This window comes from Aquila chrysaetos, chromosome 1, assembly GCF_900496995.4.
Source record: "Aquila chrysaetos chrysaetos chromosome 1, bAquChr1.4, whole genome shotgun sequence".
Taxonomy (NCBI): Eukaryota; Metazoa; Chordata; class Aves; order Accipitriformes; family Accipitridae; genus Aquila; species Aquila chrysaetos.
Window position 1 is genome coordinate 34,044,204 of NC_044004.1, and position 14,805 is coordinate 34,059,008.

The 14,805-nt window shown below is 40.2% G+C and overlaps 1 protein-coding gene across 4 annotated transcripts in view; it reads right to left on the bottom strand.

The window, feature by feature from the left end:
• MTUS1 (microtubule associated scaffold protein 1) overlaps positions 1 to 14,805 on the bottom strand; it is a 130,131-nt gene that overhangs the window by 114,124 nt on the left and 1,202 nt on the right. For 3 of the 4 annotated variants that reach the window (XM_041126831.1, XM_041126829.1, XM_041126824.1), the window contains exon 1: positions 7,738 to 7,755. The exons of the other annotated variant lie outside the window; for it this stretch is intronic. The gene's annotated coding sequence lies outside the window, so the exon portion shown is untranslated. Of the gene's footprint in view, positions 1 to 7,737; positions 7,756 to 14,805 lie in introns of those variants that run through there. 4 annotated transcript variants of the gene reach the window in all.

A 14,805-nucleotide genomic window follows, 5' to 3' on the forward strand; every position in this document is an offset into this window, starting at 1 on the left:
CTTCAAACTCCATCTAACACACATCATACTACAGCTCCGCTGAGATACCAATGGAAGAGCCAAGACTTTAGCACTACACAGCCTGTCATTGAGATCCCATCTCAATGCCTCAAATACTGGCTCCCAGTTCATTGTATTTACCATCAGAAAAATACACTGCACCAGAAACTTAATAGAAAAGCAGAGAGCTGAGCACGTGCAAAATAGGAATAGCTGTCTGCAGGCTATAATCATCTCTCAGAGCAAAAAAACAGAAATCAGAAGGTACTAAAGCAGTAAGTATATATCCATTGACCAGGAGGATACTTGGCTTGAAAAAGCTCCCTCTCAGCACCACCACAGGCATTCTCCATTCAGAGTTTCACTGGGTGCTAAGTCCTGCTGCTGCTCAGCAGGTGCACAGGACAGAGCAGGATACATTAAACACAGCCATCTAACAACCATGGGCTACCACCACCCCCAAAATAAAAACATCACCAGCTGAAGCTTGCATATCCAGGCCATCCCTCCCCCGCTGTGCCAAGCCTGCCATCACCTCACCATTACCTGACCTTCCTGGGTCGCTGCTTGAAGTTGTTATGGCTTGGTCATGACCTCCAGGATTTCTGAAAAGCTGCTCTTTAAGGTCAGTCACCACTGAGCTGTGGGCTGATGTTTCTGCTTCATTACTCCCCACTTTGTTCATGACAATCTCCCTCATGCAGATTAACATGCTTTCACTCTATTTAAATACGGCCCAAACACCTCCTTGCAAAAAAGTGATCACCAACCACCCTCCCTCCTTCTCCTCTCCCTTTCAGAACAACATAGATCCAAATTTGTCTTCTGTTTGACTCATCCATTCATATTTCATCAACTGATTAAACTTGCGCACTTTCTTGCACAGGTTTCTCAAATTGTTTGCCCACCACTTTGACTGCTAGACTATTTTCGCTTGACTAAGGATGCTAAAGAGTGCTGCCAGAACAAGCCGATTACACACAGCAGCACCAGGCAGAGATCACCAGAAGCTTCTGAGAGTTGAGCCAACAGTCTGAAGACATTGTTCTCCTTTATCCAACTTAACACGTGAGGGTTAGAAAAGAGCCTTTTTCTTCATAAGTAAGATTTAAAAATTTCATCTTAAAAGGAAGGTGTAGTAAAGCTCCAACTAAAAGTTTTCTAGCTGAGGTATTTACTGTCTTACTTCTTGGATGAAACAGAGATTATCATTTTATTATCCAACTATAAAGGACTCGAAAGTAAATTCTGATTTCTTTAGTTTGGTCTTCTCTTTCCTCTGAACCACCAGCAGATGACATGAAGAGGCTGGTCAACCAAAAGCACACCTGTCTTCCCTTCCTGTGGTGGCAAGTGAAACAGCTATTTAAGTAGAAATTTATTTCATTTATAGTGAAATCCCCAAATACATTAAATTATCATAAAATTTCGTCTCCAACTATTGGCATGGATGATAGAAGAGAGTAAGTAGTTCATACTAGTTTTAGAGTGGTAGCACTCATGCTGCCGACAGGAAGATGCTTTTCGGCACTGTACGTATTTCATAACCATTTACTTAGGCACCACCCTTTAGGTCACACAAATCACATGATAATATGTGACATATTAATTCTGTGCTGGCCATTTGCAGAATCATTCCTTTCTTTACGATCTGCAAACACGAGCTCACGCAATTAAGTAACACTGGCCCAGAGTACTTAACTTCCACGGTGAAATACAAATACCACACAACTTAATCGGAGTTCAGCAGAACACTAGTTTGAGAAGTTGTTGCAACCTCAAATATTTATTTCATAGGCTTGAAGTTATGGGATTTATAACTATTTTCATTAAGAGTTCTGAAGTGTGAGGTTTCACATCTACACATGTTGAAAAATTCACATACTAGTTTCACTTGAACATGAGTTTTGTATAACAAAGCAGGATAAGGAAAGAAAATTGTCTCCCTCTGCCCAACTAGGCTTCTCTCAGCATGCCTTGTACGCTGCTTCATTCCCTCAACTACAGAGAACATCCACTCACCAATGCAGCATGGCTGTGACCTGGCCACTAACAGAAAATACTTGGGATGCTTGGCAGAAAACTTGGGTTTGCATCATCTGGCACAAGAAGCAGGAAGCGCTCCCCCGAGAGGGATGCGTTTAGCTGAGTTCTTGCTAAGCTTAAGGTCAGAATAAAACCAGATTAGAGATGCAATCCCAGGGTTGAAGTTCCCACCTCCCTTCCAGACATAGGCAACACAGTCCTCTGGATTAAGGTAAAGAGCACTAGACATCTGAAGAACGTCAATGCAATTGCTCTTGGCTTTCTAGTTTAATTTTTTCCATTTCAAGTCATAAGTACCGAGAGTCCCAAATTAAGTTTAAGCTTTACGTTCACCAAACCTTTTCTTAACCCTTGCGTTCCAACCCAAAGAAAGAGAACTAAAAATAGTTATCTGAATTTAACAAGTTACTCAGTTTTCAACAAGTTTCAAATTCCTTCATGCAGATCAGTATCTTTTAAGAATATTTTTACCAGAGTCTACACTAGCTTGTTTATACTGTACTTTGACCTACAGATGAGTGCTCCTATTTAACCTTAAAAGTTCCGTAAAAAGTCCTGATATCACATCTGTAAAAATTCCCTTCCCATCAGCTTAATAAGAATACTGGATCAATAGTCCTTCTTTAGGATACCCTGGTTCAGGATTAGCCTTAAATTGTAATCTTTGAAGTTACCAGACCACTGCCCTATTGACTTCAGGTTTTTTGGCTACCCAGGGTTTGACACTCGGAGTTAAGCACATGCTGTTCTACTTAAACGGCAATATGCCAATCTGTTTAAATATTTAAACATTAACCTCAAAGTCACTGGTTTGTAGAAAGGCAGCCGTTAGTCCAGAGAGATTAAATTTGTTCTCCAGGCAGTATCGTTGAGTACAAAGGGCATTTTGCCACTTGATGAAAGTGATTTCTGGAAGAGCTGAAGAGCATGGAAAAGTTACTGGAGTATTCATAATTGCTTCAGTGACAGACTTCTTTTCTTTGCAAGCATGGACAAACACATATCGTGGCATTTTCCCCTTCTGGCACTACACATTCAACTTCTGTGTTTAAAAATGCTACTGGTTTGCATTAGGAAAGTTAGAAAGTTTTAAACATTTCACAGGCAAGTTTTCCTTTGGTTATTCTACATCAAAACCCAGCTACAACTTTAAAAATTTCTCTGTGACAATGAAGGAAAAAAAAAAAAAAAAAAGTGCAACAGCTTTGTCATAGCAAGTAAACCCCACACAGCTGCTCACTCACTCCCACCCCCACCCCAGGTGGGATGGGAGAGAGACTCAGAAGGGTAAAAGTGAGAAAACTTGTGGGCTGAGATAAAGACAGTTGAACAGGGAAAGCAAAAGCCGCGCATGCAAGCAAAGCAAACCAAGGAATTCATTCGCCACTTCCCATCGGCAGGCAGGTGTTCAGCCATCTCCAGGAAAGCAGGGCTCCATCATGCCTGACACTTACGTGGGAAGACAAACACCATCACTCTGAACGTCCCCCCTTCCTTCTTCTTCCCCCAGCTTTGTATGCTGAGCATGATGTCCTATGGTCTGGAATATCCCTTTGGTCAGTTGGGGTCAGCTGTCCCAGCTGTGTCCCCTCCCAACTTCTTGTGCCCCCCCAGCTACTCACTGGTGGGGTGGGGTGAGAAGCAGAAAAGGCCTTGGCTCTGTGTAAGTGCTGCTCAGCAGTAACAAAAACATCCCTGTGTTACCAACAGTTTTCAGCACAAATCCAAAACATAGCCCCATACCAGCTACTATGAAGAAAATTAACTCTGTCCCAGCCAAAACCAGCACAGACTTAAAAGAGAAAAAAAAAAAAAAAAAAAACCAACCAACCAAAACCAAAACAACAAACAAACAAAACACAAAAACAAACAAACAAACAAAAGAACACTGAGCTCATATCTACGTTTACGAAACAAATACTAGACAACTAAAAGCTGAATGAACAAGCACAGGGTTGCTATACTTACTCTTTTTAATAGGTTGTATGATTACTCACTTATTCAATGTTATTTTGAGGCAGAAAAGAAGTTGAATTTGCCATTTAAGATTTCTCTGAAATCATGTTTCTATCAAACAAAATCAGGAAACAAACCTCACTCGCTGAAAGGTTATTAACATTTTTGAGATTCAAGGATCTGCCACTTTTGTGCACCATTACAATGGTTCACTCACAACTAAGCACAAAATGGGATGAACATGAATATTGCATTTTTAAATGAAGGGAGGGTGGGGAGAAGATCAGCCAAAGAGATGCAGGGAAGGAGCCAGCACACTACTTCTGCAACTGTTTCATAAGCCACCTTCTGCTACCTGGAGACCATGATTAGTCCTGGAGATTGAGAAACCTACTTCTGTACAGCATCTGGCTATACTTACACTTGACAAGCATAAATCTAGTTTTACATGAAGTCATTGGTTGGCAAAACAAAACAGCCATCAAGAACACATTGCAACTGATTTTTTTTTTTTTTTTTTTTCCCTAGGAACCTTTTTCCCCACAATTTTTTTAAGAACAAAGTTCTAGGCTGTCCCTCTACAGGAAGCTGGCATTCACTGTATGTTTATAAATAAGCAAGCAGTTTGTAACAGCAGCTTAACTCTGACACCAATCAGATATAAACAAGCTCTAAATATAACTTATGTGGATACTATGGAATGACCTCTACAGAACCAGACTTCTTTTATCAATGATACACATCCCATTACAGATTAGAGAACAGAAAGACTGATCCCAAAGTCCCCCACCCAGCTTCCACAATGTCTTCAATAAGCAAGCTAAACAACTGGAAATACCTGAAAGCCTATGATGGAGTGACCTTGTAAAAGACAAAGCCTTCCCACTTACTTTGCACTGAAAATAGCCCATGGGGGGGGGGAAACCCCACCATACAGGCTTACTATATTTAGATGATAACTTACCTACAGGGTACCCCACACGAAAGTAAAGGCTGGAGGCGTGCCCACATGCCAAGCTATACCGCTGAAATGTCAAGTGTTCTGCTAGAAGGGCTGCTCTAATCACTGCAGTTCACTACCTTCGCTTTCTCAAACAGTTTTGGGTACATTACGGTCATTCCTGTCAAGGGTCCACAGCGCTTATTTGTCTAAAAAGTGGATTTTTACAAACGTGTGTTTGTGACTACACATCTCTGTAGAGTAAGGTTTACACACTGTCACAACAGTGCAGTGACCTCTGGGATACCAACAGTTCAGCTTAGAGGAGACACTGCAATAAAGATAGTTGGGCACAGAGGCAAAGAATTATAATACTGGTCACCGCTAAGCTAGGACAGGTGGAAAAAGCCATACACTGAAAAAAAAATCCAGAGACCCCAACTAATACAGCAGGCATCACTGCCTAGTCCTTGAAGCACCCAGCCAACAGGCTACAGGGCAAGCAGGGAAGCTACTAGTCCAATTCAACAACAACAAAAAAGCACGCTCAATACTTTTCTTGCTAAAGTAATGGCTCAAGCTACAATACCTCTTTCAGTAGAGGCAGCTTTTAGCAATACTTCAGAAGGTCTAATGATACAGCCTCATCATCTAGAAAACTGAAGACAGCTGCTATTCAATTATGACCTTGCAATTAAGTTATTAAATGAACCACCAGCTCAAGCTGGCTGAAATTTGGAACCAGATTTACTAACATCTTAAGTGTTGAGATGCAGCACTATTAGAGCAAAGAAGCACACATAAATACTAGTTATGCCAAATACAACCATTATGAAACCTATGAGATATTTGTGACACAAGAGACTTACTTTATGGTATTTGACTTCGGAGCCCACTTGCTGAGCAGCAGGACACTTTATTACATGAAATCCACAGCACACAAACCCAAATAAGTTCAGGGCAAGGAAAGAAAGGTAATGATGAGTCCTAAGCACATACAGAAACACCTCAGATATCTTGATCTGTGTGTTTGTGTAATAAGGTAGAAACAAACTTCTGCCATAAGCAGTATACATTATAAAGGCTTTTGGTCATCCACTTCATTATCTCCTGAGAAACTGTCAAGCTCACGAGGTTTGTACTACTTGGTATTAGAACATCAAGGAGCTAAAAAGGACAAAGAAACCTTTAGGTGAAGCAGTGCTCTGCACAACTCCAAATGAGTACGCGAAGTAGCTATTCATTAGATGAGTTGGTGCAGAGCAAGAACATTCATTCTGCAACTACAGATTCAAGCATGCTAAAATAAGTGCTTGGCAAGCCTCCGTCATCCTTCTAGGCAGATACTGAGAGCGCAAATGCCTAAAGGCATCCAGCTGCCCAAGGCCACCAACCCATGCTGACTGCAGAACCAGCCATCATTATCTCCTGGCATCAAGGCTCTGGCTGATTATATTACTATAGTAGGAGACAACACCCAGACAGTTCAGTTCCATAATACTCACCTATAACAATTCCTGAACAGGTCCTATGAACTGTTTACGAGCACAAAACAAAGCAGAGGAAACACATATGCACTACAGGGGACATCTGTAGCTTTGAGACACAAGTAAGGACACAACCAGACCAAAATATCCATGAGGAATTCCTTTCATTTAGGGAAAGCTTGCAAAGGAAGAACCCAGCAATCTGCCTGTAGATACAAACTTGACAAAAACCTGATTACCTGCAACTGAGCATCAAATAAGATGACCCTCGCTGCATTCAAAAGAGTACATGATAAGTATTATATTCTGCGAGGGAAGAGTACTACTCAGAAAGACAATGCTGGCAACAAGTTCATTAAGTTGAGACACATGTTACGTGGTAACACATGCTGCTCTGTGAACCATGAATCATATCAGCTGCTTTTCTTCCAGTACTTTCACACTGTTGATGGCAGCTGCTGGTAAAACAGGCCTGAAAAGAATGAGATTTCAGACAATGAAAACAGTTCATGCTCCACACTGCTTAAAAGATAAAAGAATAAAGTGCCATAAGTCTGGCTTGCATTACTAAATGAGGAGCAAATCAAATATACAAAATAGCATTCTCTTTAGTGGAAATCTGCAGCAGAGTTTAGCTCCTGCCAACTTACACCTGAAGTACAACTGAGATGATACGGACACCATATGGGCTGCTATCCTGGTTTCCGCTGGGATGGAGTTAATTGTCTTCCAAGTAGCTGGTACAGTGCTATGGTTTTGAGTTAGGTATGAGAAGAATGTTGATAACACTGATGTTTTCAGTTGTTGCTAAGTAATTTTAGTCTAAAGTCAAGGATTTTTCAGCTTCTGATGCCCAGCCAGCGAGAAAGCTGGAGCGGCACAAGAAGTTGGGAGAGGACACAGCCAGGGCAGCTGACCCAAAGTGGCCAACGGGGTACTCCATACCATGTGACATCATGCCCAGTATATAAACTGGGGGGAGTTGGCCTGGCGAGATCGCTGCTCAGGAACTAACGGCATCAGTCAGCGAGTGGTGAGCAATTGCATTGTGCATCACTTGTATATTCCGATCTTTTTATTATTACTGCTGTCACTTTATTAGTGTTATCATTATCATTATTAGTTTCTTCTTTTTATATTCTATAAACCATTCTTATCTCAACCCACAAGTTTTACTATTTTTTCTGATTCTCTCCCTCATCCCACTGGGTGGGGGGGAAGTAAGTGAGCAGCTGCGTGGTGCTTAGTTGCTGGCTGGGGTTAAACCACGACAGTTGCCCAGTTACAAATACCTGGTAGAGAGCATACCTGAAACAGGGAGTTGTCCAGATAGTACTAGCATCCAGAAGCACCACATTTCTACAGACATCTTCTAGATATCTACAATACAATAGAACTATCGAGTCAGCATTAAAGGTGTCTTGCAGAGGTGAAACTGGCAGACAAGCCATGCAATTACGTAGTATTGCAACAGTGGAATATTGCAATCAATAACACCTTCCAAGATTAGATAATAGTCAAGCACAGAGTAATGGTTTTAAGATCCTCAGCTACTGATGGGAGGAAAGCAATAACCACTGCACAAATCAGGTGAGTGCTGCAACAGACAGAGCCTACTTACGATGCCAAGAACCGCTAGGCCAGTACATCCAGAAGTGGCCTGCATCAAACAGCCATAAACAAGCAGTATCAAAGGTGAGGCTTACACCATCATGCAACACTGTTGAGATGAACTCAGTAGAGACAGCATCAATGTGAAACTCTTCACATGCTTAGACAGTCAGTGTCAACAAAGAATCCACACGACCATCGAGAGCCTCAGCTATGAGTCAGAAATAATCATGTACACACAGGAAAGAATGACAGATATCCAAAAGGTAGAAAGGAGCAGTTGAATACAAGCATTCCTTTTCCTCTATTTCTTCGCCCCAAAGCAAAAACCAGGGCAGGCAGGGGGAAGAGCCAAAAAGAGCCATGCAGCAATGCAGTAATGGTTTGAACACCAGCACATTTGCAAAACCAAAAGCTGCCAAGCCTCTCAGAGGGAATCACGAAGCCCACATTCAAAGATAGACAAAGCACCACCTAGTTTCAACCAACATACCTACAAAAAACCAAAAAACCAGGACAGGAACACCTGCAGCAAATTGCACTGAGCAATATACCAAGAACCATACGTGGCATTAAAGACAACTAGGGAGGATTTCTCAAGCATGCCAAATGCAACTGTCCAATCTCTACAAAAGATCTTCTAACAAGCCAGATTAGATCTCTGTGCTGAGTAACAGTATGAGAGGATATTTTCAGTGCTAATTTCTTAGACCAGCTGACCAAGTTCACTATTTCAGTCCAATGCTGCACGTAATGCATACACCCAGGAACCAAGGTAGAAGATCATTAACAAAAGTTTGTTTTTACATTCCACAAAGTGGAAACTCTAATACTGCATACAACTTGCTGCAAGAATTAGTTGTTCAAACAACCTGTCCTTTCACCCTAGTGGGTTTTGGTTTTATTTGAGCTTTAGTGTGTTTAATTGCCAGCTTCTCCACCAACACAAGTCAGCTTTCAGACAGATCTGGGCCAACAAATCAAGACGGAACAGTTCAGTTTTGATCACATTTAATTACTCCAGTTTCTGGGAAAATTATAAACTGATTTAATTGATAGAAGAGGACTCGCTAGAAGCTGTGTTTTCTGAAAAGCACAGAACCAGTGCAAATCAGCAGGTTTAACAAGTGTTTAAATAAAGCCTAGTAATGAAGATGTTAGGAAAGTTCATGCTTTGTGACAGGTAAAACTCCATCAAAGAAGAGTTTAATCTCCAAGTGACATCATTGCAGATGACATGATACTCCTCCAAACAGCACTGCCTGTGGTATAGAGAAGTGTTAAAAGTCTTTCAAACCAAATTTCAAGTTATTCTTCTATTTCTCTCAAAAGAACATCACAGAAATTCAAGAACAGGACAGTGTCCTGATACTGTTAAAGAAAGTTCTATGTTGATTCGTAATTTAAATAGTGAACTGATGTTTTAGTGTTGATATAAATAATCCTAACATTGGGATGCATACTGCAGATTGGTTTTGGTTATGGGTTAACATCTCCCAAAAGGAGTACCTACCCCAGTTACTTCCAAATGTTCATGGTGAATGAGTTTGCCATAAGCTGTCTTTTTAATTGAGCAACTTAAAGGCCAAGACAGACATGAGAACACCGCCAGTATGGAATACTGCAGCTACAGAGAAGTGACACTAAGTAACACAGAATTCAAGACACCAAAATTAATAAAATAAGCAGAAGAAATAAAACCCAAAAAACCCAAACAAACCCAAAGTGAAAAGCATGTCCAGTTTTGACAATTTCCAATCAAACAATCCTTTACACATCTCTCAAACTAGACATTCAGTTTACAAGTAACAACCAGCTATGTACGTAGCTTTTGCTCCACAGACTGGAAGCGATACTGACTACCACCTAGCACAGGTTACCAGAACTCCAGAAACTTTAGATAAAGCTTGCACAGACTTCCAAGTTTACACATTGTATATATGCCACTTTTCTGCAGGGTAATTATCAAGCTATTTGTACTTATATCCACAAAGCAGTCTTCCAATTTCTCACCATTTACCCATATACCACTAAAAAAAGTCAAGTTTCCTCCTCATTTTTCCCAGAAAACTTGCAGATTTTTTTTTCCCCAGGCTAAAAGCAATTCTAAAGACATCTGACACATCACAGCTTCATCTGGATGAAAGGACAGGCAGGTCAAAGGGGAGGCAACTAATCTCAAAGGGAGCATATGAGAATTTCTCACAGCAGGAGCCAGTATTCAAAGAACTGCACAGCACCTACAGGCAGAGCTACGATCTTCTTGCAACTTGGACCTGCAACAAAGAGCTAGGGCGCTTGCACAGTGACAGGATGAATCATCTGATCAGTGTAATTTTAGAGGCAACAGGCACCAACACTTTACTTTAGATCAATTTCCTTGAAGGTCTCTGCATTTCATTTGAAAGAGTGCAGTACCAAAACCAAAAACTGAGTACAATTGCCAACTGACTTCTACAACACCCCTTGCCTATAATCCTGTAAATGGCTCATCAGCCATCCCAGTTCAAGTTATTTCTTTCTTTGAAGAAAGTTATTTTCTAGAATATCCAAAACAGGTTACAGAACCTACATCTACAGAGATTTTCAAGATGGGCAGTAATCCTACTTCGATCTGGAGGTTGGAAAAAGTGACCTCCAAAGGTACCTCCCAGCCAATTTGTAATTCTGTAAATTAAAGCATTTTTTAAAGAAAAATGGAAACTCAGGGAAAGTGTTCTGCAATCACTTCCTGGCTTCCCTTTTAAAGTCACATCACTGGTATTTCAAGTATCTCTAGTAATGACAGTAAACAAAGTATTTCACTACCATGAAAACATTCAAATCAGATATTAAGAGCAAGCACCTCAAACTCTGTCCAAGAACTGATGACTCTCATAGACTAGGCATTAACAGGATGTGTGCTACGCCTAAGCCAGTGTCAGCAGCATCTTCCATTTATACCTCCAGTTTAAAAGTGGTCTCACAACATGGTGTTGAAAAACTACAACTATCTTACCTTCAGCTTTCTCAAGTAAGAGTAATTGCATCTGAGTCACTAGGACCATGCAAGTAAAACACCAAGTAAAATAAAAAAGGTACATCATGTTTATTGTGAGAATGGGCACACAAACCATAGCTGATGGACAAGTTTGTAGCCATTCTTGTTTCAGAGCAGTTTATTTACCAGCCCATACTCTTCACCACAACTCTATCAGACTGCCTGCTGGCATAGACATCCTTAGTTCCCAAACCTTCCTGGAATGATGGTGCAGCAAAATCCACCTATTTTCTGAATTCTTCAAACAAGATTATTCAGTCTGCTGCAATTCAACGCTACAGACATGGCCAGTCAGCATCTCTCTCCCATAGCCTCAGCGACAACTCCAACAGGAGATGAATGGAGGCAAAACAGAAGTCTGTAATATTCCCAGCACTAAATACTCACACTCATCCAAGAGTACAAATCACACTCATTCACGAGCACAATGACTAAAAGCATTTATTTTTTGGCCAGTTGTGTAGATTTACAGCTGATCTCACAAAGGAAAAAGGACCACCATTTCACAGGTCACTCCATCCAGACCTCACAGATGTCAGCTGATGTCAAACTAAACTAACAAATCCAGGACACACTATGAAGACCTCACACATTGCCAGGAGATCAGGGGGAAAACAGAGTTACTTAACCTAACTACAAACATATTTTTCATAGTAATGAAAATTCCTCCTTCAATAGCCCTGTTTTTGCTTGAAAAAAGCCTGCGCACCTTCTTCACTGACATGAATGGGGCAAACGCAGCAGGGAAACTGGCTCTGGAAGCAAAGTTTTCTTGTTTCTACCTGTTAAGAGACAGTATAGAGAGTATACAGTAAAAGGTAATAGAGATACTAGGAATACCAGCCATTAGAATAAAGTGCTACACCACACACATTCAGATTGTTTTACCCCACCTCAGGGAGTCTGCTGTACAGCTGATGACCACCATCACTCTGAGCAGAAGGACAACCACCACATGCACATTCAGTGGTGTCTGCAGTAGGAACCAGTTCATCAAAACCCAATGTGGGTTACAACATCTCAACTCGCAGTGCCTTGAGTGCACTAGTTTCGTTTCCCTGCAGAATTCCCATATTGCACAGTAAGGCGTATCCGCATTTGTATTAAAGGCAGAAATGAGCTAGTGTCCATTTTTTAAGAGATATTTAAGATTGCAGAAAGAAAAATAATTGTGAAATCTATAAATATTTGAAGATTGCTGAAAGCACATTGGCAACTTAGCATTTAGATTTCAGTAAACTGGAAGAGCTAAAATAAATTTTATGACAAAGTCAAGCAAAATGACAGACCTAGGGGAACCACCTAAAGAGGAATGACAACAGAAACTGGAGAGTTGATACAAGCTGGTGATGCACAGATCGCATCACAGCCATCCACTAACATCAGCTTTGGTTCTCCCTGATGCAAAAACTAAACAGGATACTAACTAGAGCAGTTTGAGGTAAGTAACTTCAGTGGAAAAGTGCCAGAATCATTAAGGATTCACGCAATTCATCCAAGGGCAGGAAAAGTCAATGAAATAAAACTGGAGTTAATATAGATGCTAGGAATGGGGAAAAAAGGAAAATCATACTGTTCAGTAGAAAGTTAAGTCCTGGCATAATTTTTTGGTACTCAAAAAAGCCCACTAATGTAGAAAACTAAGACTCATGACTAATATTATTTTGTCACTTAGAGGACAAAGAAAATTATCAAATAGCACTGGTTTTTTTTCAAGTAATAAAGTATACCTATGCATAGCCAATGTACTCCATGGAACAATCTGTGTGACAAGAGAGAAAATAGGAAAGCAGAAAACAACTCTTCCACTCCTCTATCAGAGCAACTGCTGAGTCTAAAAACATCTTCATACATGAATTAGGAAAAGGAAAAAACACCACAGTGCAAGTACTCCCTCAAAAAGAACTAGGCTGTTATCATTCTCACTTTTATGTTTGCTTAAAAGAAACTGTACAACAGCTGGTTGTACACAGAACAGCCAGTTCTTCACAAACATGGAAGAAGCACTAACTCGTTTCCCTTTCCATAAGAAATCAAGTAAAGCAGAATAAAGAGCATTGACCTTGTCCAGCTTTAACTCCAAACTACTGCACAGACTGAGCATTCCACAAACTCACCAGGTAATCTTCTGAATTATGGGATAAAGGCAACTTTAAAAGGGCTTGATTTTTCCCAATTAAACAGTAAATCAGAAAATACTATGAAATTGAATGAAGAGAACAAAACGGCCTAAACAGAGGCAGGCACTTTGGGACAGGCAATCACTTTAGCAGCTTCTGCTAGATCATACCACATGTGACACTTTTGCTCACATAGGTATCTTTCAACAAACAATCATAATACAGCAGTGGCACACTTTAGCATCTTATATGAATACGTAACATACCACATTTATATATATATACATTTATAAATGTATAAAATGCATATATATGTATAAAAACATATGTATGTTTTTATTTTTATATATATAAAATCAGTCCCACACTATCAGCTGGCTGATCCGCATTCCACAGTTCCTATTACAAGTCTAAGTAATTATTTTGCTAGACTGTTGAGACCATTAGCTACCTGACACGTTAGATCTCAGCTCAACGCTAAGTCCTACAAGTTAAAAAAAAAAAAAATAAAAGCCTCCTTATTTTCTTAACAGTCCACCTCTGTGCAAGAATCTTGGCTCTTCCTAAAAAAAACCCTCACTTCTTCCATATGTGATTGCAGACAAAAGTTTGAAACCACAAAATGCAAGAGTTAGAAACAAGAGCCCCAAATGCATTTAGAGTGTCATTACTCTGTCAAATCTTGACTTTGTCAAGGCCTTTACATTGCATTTTTGCAGACTTAGTCTTACAGCTGAAATCAATGCCTGAGACATGACTAAGTAAAACACATGAGAATCAGGAACAGTTATGCATCCAACACTAAGGCTTGCTATTTACTGAATCTAAATTTCTGAAAAAGATACCATGAAATCCATTTTAAGGTGCCAGCTACTAAAAGTTTGACATTTGTTCAAGTATTTTCAAGTTATGGAATCTTTACACACAGCATCACGTTTACCCTGGATGGAAAATGATGCTAGGTAAAGTTTTAACATCAGAGTTATCAGATTATTGTCACTATTTTAGCCACAGTTCTGAAGCAGACTGATCTCAGCCAGAAATCAGAACTCTGCAGTAGTTTAAAAGTGACTACATGAATTTTAAATACAACCTTGCTACCACATGTACAATTACGCTCCATAAAAACAGAGCTCAAAAAGCAACCTATTGCTCACCCACGATAATTAGCATTAGGAGAACTAAGCTAGCCCCAGCGGCTGGCACAGTCATGCGAGCCAGCCGCTACAATGCATCGCTGTCGTTCCACCAAAGCACAGTGCACGTCACAAGGAGTAAACAATTTTTAATACCCATCTTATTTAGTAATCCAGACAGTGAACTCCATCACATTGGTCACCACCATCCACTCTGAAAAATCTCAGTGATACGAATCAAGCATGTTAAAGCTTTTCTGCTCTCCAAAAAATAAGTTTCATTATATGAAAAGCTTACTTCTCTTCACCTTAGAGAGAGAATTATTACTGTGTATTGAGTCCATTTAGAAAGAGAAGGAAGAAAATTATTAACCGTGAATGTCTATTCAATAGCGTAGGTATCACCTGATTTGTTAGACTTAGTATTAACAGTTTTTTACATTATAGCTACTTTTAGACTGTTACCAGC